This window comes from Syngnathus acus, chromosome 14, assembly GCF_901709675.1.
Source record: "Syngnathus acus chromosome 14, fSynAcu1.2, whole genome shotgun sequence".
In the NCBI taxonomy this organism is placed as follows: Eukaryota; Metazoa; Chordata; class Actinopteri; order Syngnathiformes; family Syngnathidae; genus Syngnathus; species Syngnathus acus.
This window is the reverse complement of record NC_051099.1, coordinates 8812108-8820660: the sequence shown is the minus strand read 5'-3', so window position 1 is coordinate 8820660 and position 8553 is coordinate 8812108.

Here is an 8553-nt window from a genome sequence, read left to right as displayed (position 1 = left end):
AAGCCGTTTTGGTGCGGTCTCTTTAATTGCAAATGACATACTTCACACCCCGCTCCCTCCAGGCCGCAAAATGTGCGCCTCCTTTTTCGGTCGACATATTTGTAGTTTTTCAGCCGAGGTAGCGTTTACTTGCGCTGCAAACTTTTTGATTGATGAAAAGATGTCAACGGCAGACTTGTCCATACATACATAAAAGGTAACAAAATAAATCCCCTCACAATATTTTTGAACACGTCTTGTAAACCAGCACTGCAGTCAAGTTAACCTATAAGTTAATGCTAGCGTTAGCGAGAAGCTAACGAATGCATTTAACACATTATTGTGTTCCCCAAGAAAAATACAGCACCTTTGATGCAATTCATCTGATACAACTACTCAAAATACACCCGCAAGAAGTGAAAACAAAGAGTGGACAGCTCAAAAATCAGCAGAAAGACTCATGCTAATGCTATGAAAACGAGTGCATAAACACGCAATATTATTAAAGTGAAATGCAGTTTACTATCTTTGTGTCATCTCAAGCTTACCGCTTTACTGTGTCCGTCGTTTCCATAGATAGAAGGAACTGAACCATCAATGAAACAAAGTCTTTTGGGCGAATCCTTCTCTATACTGACAAAAGATTTCTGAAACACTCATCCTTGAACAAGCAGGACTTTGCCCACAGATGTGGGAACACTGCTTCAAAATGAAATTTGACCAGGCACTTCTTTGAGGTTCTGATGCTGGGGGACGGTGCGATGAGTTGTGTGGATTAATGCATCCAACAATGGAACATTTTGATCTCTCCACTTCAGCATCCTTGAGTTGTTTGGACTACAAAAGTCTCTCAGAGTAATAAAGATGGCGGATTTGCGAAACCGTTTGGCCACACCCATTACCTTGTTTGGTAGTCCCGCCCCAACGAATGCGATGTAATAGATAACAATACGTAATAGAAAATGGAGAAAACTGAAAGGAGTAAAAAATAGCCCCCAAACAGATAATAAAAGTACCTCTGCAGCATCTGGAGGGACGGATTTGAGACTCCAAGTATCGCATTGGCCCGAATATAAAACAACCCTGATATATAATACGACCCCCTCTTTTTCAAGACTCAAGTTTGAAAAAAGACTTTTTGAATACCAATTTTAATTTTTATACAGAAAATTATTACATCTGAAACAAATGATTATAACAATATATTCGAGAGAAAAAGCATGTTATTTTGCCTCATTCAAATCATGCTAAAACTGTCACATCTTAATATCTGAACATTTAAGTATGTAAACTAAAGTGCAATCAGATTTGTAAATGAATGGCTTCTGGTTTTTGAAATGTAAATAAACCAATCTACTGTGATAAAACAACAAAATTGCAATAACTGCATTAACCATCAAAGTGAAGTCTAACAAACTGCTATGCAAACTGCTACCGCTATTGTTGGGGAGCCTGAGGACTTGATTTAATATGTGAATATACTTGTCTGCTTATGTACTTTATTCAATGAGGTTTGAGCATATCTGTTTTTGTAGCTAGGCAGGACTTTTTGTATTTCGACCCCATTCTTTCACTCCCTCTGTTGACCTCAGTTTAACTGAGGTCACAAAAACCATTGATACCACCAGGGTCCCTCTGTTGGCACACCACGTCCCTCTGTGGCGCCGCTTTAAAACCCTCTGTGGGGCCGCCAATGAGTGAGGAAAATAAGCATAGATCAAATTCATACCCAGACATTTGTCAAAATGGAGAGTGGAAAGGCAATTGGCCCAGATGACATTCCAGTGGCAGCATGGAACTATCAAGGAGAGATGGCAGGGGAGATTCTTAAAAAGCGAGAAGATTCCTGAGGAAAGGTGCTGATTCCTATTTTTTATTTCAGACCACGGCGATGCGCAGAACTGCAGTAGATACAGAGGTGTCGTTATGTTGATCAGGCACAGCATGAAGTTATGGGAAAGAATGTTAGAAGTGGTGCTTGGAAATCTTAACTGGCCAAAATAATGGAAAGTGTGGCAGAGATGAAGATGTTGCATTCTAATTTTATAGAAGTGGTGCGGGAGGACATTTGTTGGTTGGTGTGGCAGGACAGAAAGATTTGGAAATGATTGCTCTGCTGTTGCGGCCCCGAACAGGCGCAACCGAAAGAAGAGGAAGAAAAAATGCAAGAGTATGTAAATACATGAACAAATAATGAAATACATACATACATATGTACGTACATATAGACGGACAGACATCGAACGATCGTCCACTTGGTCACTCAGTCACGGTCATTCTGTCACTCGGTCACTCAGTCAGTCAATCAATCACTCAATCAATCACTCAATCAATCGATCAATAAACCAATCACTCACAAGTGTTAACTAATTTGTATTAGTATTGCAAGCAGTTTAAACTCGATTGAAATATGTGAATGTCCATATCAGTTTTATCATATTCTAATCCTACTATACCTGTATGCAAATGTATATGCTAATGAGTTTGCCGCCAGTCTGGCGGGCGCCAAGATGGCGCCAGTCGAGACGGCGCCATCTTTGGCTGGCGCCATTTTGGTTTGCTGGCGCCATTTTGGATGGGGACATGTATGGGGCCTGTATTATAGCAGCCGGATGTTGGTGTATCTAATTTGACATTCAACGGATGTTGGTGTATCTAATTTGACAAGAGTTCGTGGGGTCCGTTCAATAGTTTGAGTTTACGTTTTACTATTCCGTGTTGCTTCCGTTGTGTTTTGTAAAAAAGAAATATAATGGGTCATTCTAACCTCTCGTCAGCGGAGTCAGATTTTCTAACAAACATTGATGAAATAGATTTTCAACCATTTTTGTGAAACGGTTACAAACCAAAGAAGTGATACATCTGAGCTAGATTTGCTATCAACCAATGCGTCTAGGGGTCAAGGGGGGAGTTTGTTGAAAAAAAGGCATCTGAAGGAGATAGGCAAGGTGTTGCTGCACCTAATTTGACATACAATAGCTTGTGGGGCGGCCGTAGCCATCTCCGATAGTTGAGTCATTGGAGAGCCAGGAGAGTCAACATTTATTGGCTCCGAGTTGTCTATGTGTAACTTTGTTGAAAAAGGCATCTGAAGGAGAAAGGCAAGGTGTTGGTACACCTATTTAACATACAATAGTTTGAGCTGCCCCTCCGTGAGTCATCACCTTATCGTGGTGGAGGGGTTTGCGTGCCCCTATGATCCTAGGAGCCATGTTGTCTGGTGCTTCATGCCCCTGGTAGGGTCACCCAGGCAAACGGGTCCTAGGTTAAAGTTAAAGTCCCAATGATCGTCACTCACACATCTGGGTGTGGTGAAATTTGTCCTCTGCATTTAACCCATCCCCGTGTGATTTTAATCCATCCCCTGGGGGAGAGGGGAGCAGTGAGCAGCAGCGGTGCCGCGCTCGGGAATCAGTTGGTGATCTAACCCCCCAATTCCAACCCTTAATGCTGAGTGCCAAGCATGGAGGCAATGGGTCCCATTTTTATAGTCTTTGGTATGACCCGGCCCGGGTTTGAACCCACAACCTTCCAGTCTCAGGGCGGACACTCTACCACTAGGCCACTGAGCTGGTGAGGGGCCAGACAAAGTACGGCTCACACTAGCCCCTTATGATGAATAAAATAAATGGATTTCGTTTTCCCTCGCCCGGACGCGGGTCACCGGGGCCCCCCTCTGGAGCCAGGCCTGGAGGCGGGGCTCGAAGGCGAGCGTCTGGTGGCCGGGCCTTCACCCATGGGGCCCGGCCGGGCCCAGCCCGAAAAGGAAACGTGGGTCCCCCTTCCCATGGGCTCACCACCTGTGGGAGGGGCCAAAGGGGTCGGGTGCAGTGTAAGCTGGGCGGCGGCCAAAGGCAGGGACCTTGGCGGTCTGATCCCCGGCTGCAGAAGCTGGCTCTTGGGACATGGAATGTCACCTCTCTGGCTGGAAAGGAGCCCAAGCTGGTGTGCGAGGCAGAAAAGTTCCGACTAGACCTAGTCGGACTTGCCTCCACGCACAGTTTGGGTTCCGGTACAAGCCCTCTCGAGAGGGGCTGGACTCTCTTCCACTCTGGAGTTGCCCACGGTGAGAGGCGTCGAGCAGGTGTGGGTATACTTATTGCCCCCCGGCTGGGAGCCTGCACATTGGGGTTCACCCCGGTGAACGAGAGGGTAGCCTCCCTCCGCCTTCGGGTGGCGGGACGGGTCCTGACTGTTGTTTGTGTCTATGCACCAAACGGCAGCTCAGAGTACCCACCCTTCTTGGGGTCCCTGGAGGAAGTGCTGGAGAGCGCTCCTTCTGGGGACTCTATCGTTCTACTGGGTGACTTCAATGCTCACGTGGGCAATGACAGTGAGACCTGGAAGGGCGTGATTTGGAGGAACGGCCCCCCCGATCTGAACCCGAGCGGTGTTTGGGCTTCTGTGCTCGACACGGATTTTCTATAATGAACACCATGTTCAAACATAAGGGTGTCCATGTGTGCACTAGGCACTAGGCCGCAGTTCGATGATCGACTTTGTAGTCGTGTCATCGGATTTGTGGCCGCATGTTTTGGACACTCGGGCGAAGAGAGGGGCGGAGCTGTCAACTGATCACCACCTGGTGGTGGGTTGGCTCCGATGGTGGGGGAATATGCCCGTCCGACCTGGCAGACCCAAACGCTCTGTGAGGGTCTGCTGGGAACGTCTGGCAGAATCCCCTGTCAGGAAGAGCTTCAACTACCACCTCCGGCAGAGCTTTTCCCACGTCCCGGCGGAGGCGGGGAACATTGAGTCTGAGTGGACCTTGTTGCGCGCCTCCATTGTTGAGGCGGCCGACCGGAGCTGTGACCGTAAGGTCATTGGTGCCTGTCGTGGCGGCAATCCCCGAACCCGCTGGTCGACACCGGTGGTAATGGATGCCGTCAAGCTGAAGAAGGAGTCCTATCGGGCCGTTTTGGCCTGCGGGACTCCGGAGGCAGCTGACAGGTACCGGATGGCCAAGCGGAACGCGGCTTCGGCGGTTGCTGAGGCAAAAATCCGGGCGTGGGAGGAGTTTGGCGAGGCCATGGAGAATGACTTCCGGACGGCTTCGAGGAAATTCTGGTCCACCATCCGGCGTCTCAGGAGGGGGAAGCAGTGCAACATCAACACTGTTTACAGTGGGGATGGCGTGCTGCTGACCTCGACTCGGGACGTCGTGTGTCGGTGGGGAGAATACTTCGAAGACCTCCTCAATTCCACCTACACGCCTTCCATTGTGGAAGCAGGGCCTGGGGACTCTGAGGCGGACTCTCCAATCTCTGGGGTCGAAGTCACTGAGGTAGTTAAAAAACTCCTCGGTGGCAAGGCCCCGGGGGTGGATGAGATCCGCCCGGAGTTCTTAAGGGCTCTGGTTGTTGTGGGGCTGTCATGGCTGACACGCCTTTACAACATTGCGTGGACATCGGGGACAGTGCCTCTGGATTGGCAGACTGGGGTGGTGGTTCCCCTCTTTAAGAAGGGGGACCGGAGGGTGTGTTCCAATTACAGGGGAATTACACTCCTCAGCCTCCCTGGTAAGGTCTATTCAGGGGTGCTGGAGAGGAGGGTCCGTCGGGAGGTCGAACCTCTGATTCAGGAGGAGCAGTGTGGCTTTCGTCCTGGCCGTGGAACAGTGGACCAGCTCTTCACCCTCAGCAGGATCCTCGAGGGTGCATGGGAGTTCGCCCAACCAGTCCACATGTGTTTTGTGGACTTGGAGAAGGCGTTCGACCGTGTCCCTCGGGAGGTTCTGTGGGGGGTGCTTCGGGAGTACGGGGTACCGAGCCAACTGATAAGGGCGGTTCGGTCCCTGTATCACCGATGCCAGAGTTTGGTCCGCATTTCCGGCAGTAAGTCGCTCTCACTGGAGCGATGGAACAGAAGATGGAGAGCTAATCGATCTACTGTATCTGACGCTAGAAGTGTTTAATAGCGAATGTGGATTTTTTCAAACAATAGTGAATGTACCGCTTGCAGAACGGTATAAACGGATGCAAGCATTTGGTGACAGTATTACGGGACTCTTTCTATCTAGCCGTGTCTGGTCAAACATCATCGGAGTGAAACGTAAATTGACTCAGGGGTGTCAAACTCCTTTCCTCGGGGGCCGAATCCCTACATGTTTTCCAAGTTTCCCTTGTTAAACACACCTGATTCAAATGACCAGTTCGTCCTCACTTTCAGCAGGAGCCTGATTAATTGAATCAGGTGTGTTTAACGAGGGAAACTTGGAAAACATGTAGGGATTCGGCCCCCGAGGAAAGGATCTTGACACCCCTGCAAAAATAACTTTAAACTCCCCCCACCCTGCTCTCCTCACACCTCTTCAGTACAACCATTCTTAGCCCCCTTCTTTTTACCTAGTGTCACAGAAAGGTGGGGCTGTAGTCATTAGCATACCTGTTAGGTTTAAATACCATCAGACATTAAACCACACGCTGGAAGGAAGAGGAGGAAAGAACCAGAACAGGTTTACTCGCGAGGAGAACGATAGAGAGAGCAAGCTCAGTTACAATCTCCATCAATTCTGAGTTCTCACTTCACGTGCTCCTCTTTTTATTGTTTTGGTTGCCCTGGTTACAGAGGCGTTGCTACACTAAAGGGAGGGGAGATTGTCTGTAGCAACGCTGATTAGTCAAGAAATGTAGTGTGGTGTGAATCTCCATTTCATTGGGCCTGTGACCCCCGCAGACTTTGTCCTCTTCTCTTAACCAGCTGTTCTTCCATTGTTGGCCGACTCGTTCTCGAGTGTGATCAGATAACTTGAATTGCCGCTTTCCTGTGGAACAATGCAACTAAACCTTTGCTAGACTACTTAGTAAATTAACACAATGATAATAAGTAACTTGTCCTAAACACTTAAAAATACATTGAGTAAAAATGGGATAACTTGCATGCAACTACTTCAAACAAAGAAAACCAGTTCTGACCAACAACAATCTATGAACCAAACCTACAGTAAAAGAACGAAGTTCTTTGACCCAAATAAGAACACTTCGCCTATGCAAATAAGCTCTGCTCATTGTTGGTGAAGGCCTCTTACAGGAACAAAACACACACATAACAAAAGGACATATGGCTGCCAGGGATCAAAAGACATCCCTGACACAAAGAGGAAAAACCTAGACAAAAGGAAAGTCATAAGATGTAAAGACAAGGCCGCCAGGTGTGGCAGGCCAACGCTTTACATAAATTATCCCAACAATACCTGTCTAAACTGTATAAGAGCGGGCTTTCGGACCCAGCCTTCACAGCTACCACCAAGAGCGAGATCGCTCTACACATCAAAGAAGAAGAAGATGGCTCAAAAAAGACCCGCCAGATGACTTTTACCAAGTTTTCCACCTGTGGAGAACGGGCCAGGAGAAAAGCTTTCCAGAGGTGTGCAAACCGTACCGCGCTGTACGATCACACTCTGGTCGACCCCTGACAACTCTGGCACAGAGCCAAACCAGGGCGACACAGCTTTCATTGCATCTCCACGACCAAACGCGCCGGCTGAGGGGTCGAGATCCGCCTTATCATCGGCTGCAACAGAATCACCACCAGCGGCAGTGAGGTCAGCACCAGAGGGGTTTGACATCTTACCGATGCCTACACCCGAACCGAGCGTCACGACGTCACAGACAGCAGAGGGGGTGAGCGCCCTCTTATCACCGATGCTACAGCTACCATCGCTGTGCTACGATGATCAGCGGTTCGATCGTCTCTTCAGAGGTTCGTCATCAACCTTTGAGGTGTTTGAGAGTCCTGCAACCCTTCCTGCGAGCCCAGGGTACGGCGGCGAGAACCGCTTAGCAAACGGGACGGAGCAGCATGAACATTGGTCCTCGTCTCCTGCCATCGACACGTTTGATGACGCATGCGCGCTTTACCCTGAAAACGGTATGGACTTGCCACGATTAACTATCAATGACATTGCTCACATGCTCAATCCAGAGCCAGAGGTCATGGTAACCAGTGACTGTGATTTTGCGGGCTCCATGGATCTGGCCGCGGGGGCGGATGACACAATCGTAGAAGGCTATCCGAATCTCGTCGTCGACTATTCCTCACCGACCGCTGGGGACAACATTCCGATGCAGGACTCTCCGCTGATTGACATGGGCTTTGAACCAATACCGCCGCTGACATCAACGCCTGCGAGAGTCGACGCTGATCAAGATGAATACGCTATGAAGGTAGAGTCCCTTTCGTGGCTGGTGGTGGAAGATTACATACGTGTAAAACTAATGGTCGTTCATCTTTGTACCAGTTTTTCACCAGTTTCCATACAAGCTTAAATGTATATACAACCACCATTCCTGAACAAGGAGCTAAAATGATCATTTTTAATTATATTCCGCTTTCAGTCCACAATATTGCTGAACTAGGAGATTTTTATTGAGAAAACAGGTTCTCCCTTACCTTTTGCGCCGATCGGACTGCAATACTGTTGAGCAAGAGCGGAGAAGAAATAATCCTTCCTGGAGCATGTACTTTTCCTTCTGAAGAACCTCGGATGGTCACCATTTGTTGGATTTGGTTCACAATTTAGGAAGCGCACTATCCGTGCCTCACGGCAAAAGCCAGAGCCAATCGCCTGTTATC